The sequence below is a fragment of the Triticum aestivum genome, chromosome 2B (genome assembly GCF_018294505.1).
Source record: "Triticum aestivum cultivar Chinese Spring chromosome 2B, IWGSC CS RefSeq v2.1, whole genome shotgun sequence".
In the NCBI taxonomy this organism is placed as follows: Eukaryota; Viridiplantae; Streptophyta; class Magnoliopsida; order Poales; family Poaceae; genus Triticum; species Triticum aestivum.
The window spans coordinates 490,800,377-490,802,912 of record NC_057798.1 but is presented as its reverse complement, the minus strand read 5'-3'; positions in this window follow the sequence as shown (position 1 = coordinate 490,802,912).

The following is a 2,536-nucleotide window of genomic DNA, read 5'->3' as shown; positions in this document are numbered from 1 at the left end:
TAAGGAAATAGGTATTGCACTAGCACTAGCACCCATATCACATAAGCCATGATAACAATGATCTCCTATTTTAACAGAAATAACAGGCATGCCTACAACAGGTCTATGTATCTTAGCATCGGGTCTAGCAATATTAGCAGCTTCCTCATAGAAGTAAATAACATGCCCATCTATATTATCAGCCAAGAGATCTTTAACCATAGCAATACTAGGTTCAACTTTAACTTGCTCAGGGGGTGTATATGTTCTAGTATTACTTTTACGAACCAAAGTTGAAGCTTTAGCTTGATCCTTTATCCTAACAGGGGAAGGTGGTTTCTCAACATAAGTGGTATGAACAATAGGATCATTATAAGTAATAATCTTTTCTTTAACTGTAATAGGTGCAACTACTTTTACTTCAGTGGGAGGATTATATTTAAACCACTTCTCCTTAGGGAGATCAACATGAGTAGAAAATGATTCACAGAAAGAAGCTACTATCTCAGAGTCAAGTCCATATTTAGTGCTAAATCCACAAAAAGCATCGGTATCCATAAAAGACTTAACACAATCAAACTTAAGTGTCATACCTGACTCCTTACCATCGTCGGAACCCCAATCTTCAAAGTTGCGTTTAATTCTTTCCAATAAGTCACATTTGAATTCAATAGTCTTCAGCATATAAGAACCAACACAAGAAGTATCGAGCATGGTGCGATCATTGAGAGAAAGCCTAGCATAAATTTTTTGAATAATCATTTCTCTTGAGAGCTCATGATTGGGGCATGAATATAACATTGACTTAAGCCTCCCCCAAGCTTGAGCGATGCTTTCTCCTTCGCGAGGCCAAAATTATATATAATTACGATCACGATGAACAAGATGCATAGGATAGAGCTTCTGGTGAAATTCCAATTTCAATCGTTTATAGTCCCAAGATCCCGTATCATCACATAGCCTATACCATGTCAATGCATCTCCCTTCAAATATAAAGGGAATACCTTCCTCTTGACAACACCATAAGGCATACCTGCAAACTTAAATAATCCACAAACTTCATCCACATAGATAAGGTGTAAATCGGGATGCAATGTTCCATCTCCTGCAAAGGGATTAGCTAGCAGTTTGTCTATCATACCCGAAGGAATTTCAAAGTAAACATTTTCAGTAGGTTCAGTAGGTTGGGAGCAACTCTTTGCTCTACTGGTCGGGGCGAAGATGCCCCGAACAAGCCCCTCAAAGGATTAGTTTCCATAGTAACAAGTGACAATAAATTTCAGCACACTATATAAATGTTTCCTTAACAAGTTCCACTCACCAAAGGCGCTTCACTCCCCGGCAATGGCGCCAGAAAAGAGTCTTGATGACCCACAAGTATAGGGGATCTATCGTAGTCCTTTCGATAAGTAAGAGTGTCGAACCCAACGAGGAGCATAAGGAAATGACAAGCGGTTTTCTGTAAGGTATTTTCTGCAAGCACTGAAATTGTAGGTAACAGATAGTTTTGTGATAAGATAATTTGTAACGGGTAACTAGCAATGAAAGTAAATAAGGTGCAGCAAGGTGGCCCAATCCTTTTTGTAGCAAAGGACAAGCTTGGACAAGTTCTTATAATGAGAAAAGCGCTCCCGAGGACACATGGGAATTATCGTCAAGCTAGTTTTCATCACGCTCATATGATTCACATTCGTTACTTTGATAATTATATATGTGGGTGGACCGGTGCTTGGGTGCTGCCCTTTCTTGGACAAGCATCCCACTTATGATTAACCCCTATTGCAAGCATCTGCAACTACAAAAGAAGTATTAAGGTAAACCTAATCATAGCATGAAACAAGTGGATCCAAATCAGCCCCTTACGAAGCAACACATAAACTAGAGTTTAAGCTTCTGTCACTCTAGCAACCCATCATCTACTTATTACTTCCCAATGCGTTCCTCTAGGCCCAAATAATGGTGAAGTGTCATGTAGTTGACGTTCGCATAACACCACTAGAGGAGAGACAACATACATCTCATGAAAATATCGAACGAATACCAAATTTACATGACTACTAATAGCAAGACTTCACCCATGTCCTCAGGAACAAACGTAACTACTCACAAAGCATATTCATGTTCATGATCAGAGGAGTATTAATATGCATTAAGGATCTGAACATATGATCTTCCATCGGATAAACCAACTAGCATCAACTACAAGGACTAATCAACACTACTAGCACCCCACAGGTACCAATCTGAGGTTTTGGTACAAAGATTGGATACAAGAGATGAACTAGGGTTTGAGAGGAGATGGTGCTGGTGAAGATGTTGATGGAGATTGACCCCTCCCGATGAGAGGATCGTTGGTGATGATGATGGTGATGATTTCCCCCTCCCGGAGGGAAGTTTCCCTGGCAGAACAGCTCCGTCGGAGCCCTAGATTGGTTCCACCAAGGTTCCGCCTCGTGGCGGTGGAGTTTCGTCCCGTAAGTTTGCTTATGATTTTTTCCAGGGTAAAAGACTTCATATAGCAGAAGATGGGCACCGGAGGGCCACCAGGGGGCCCAC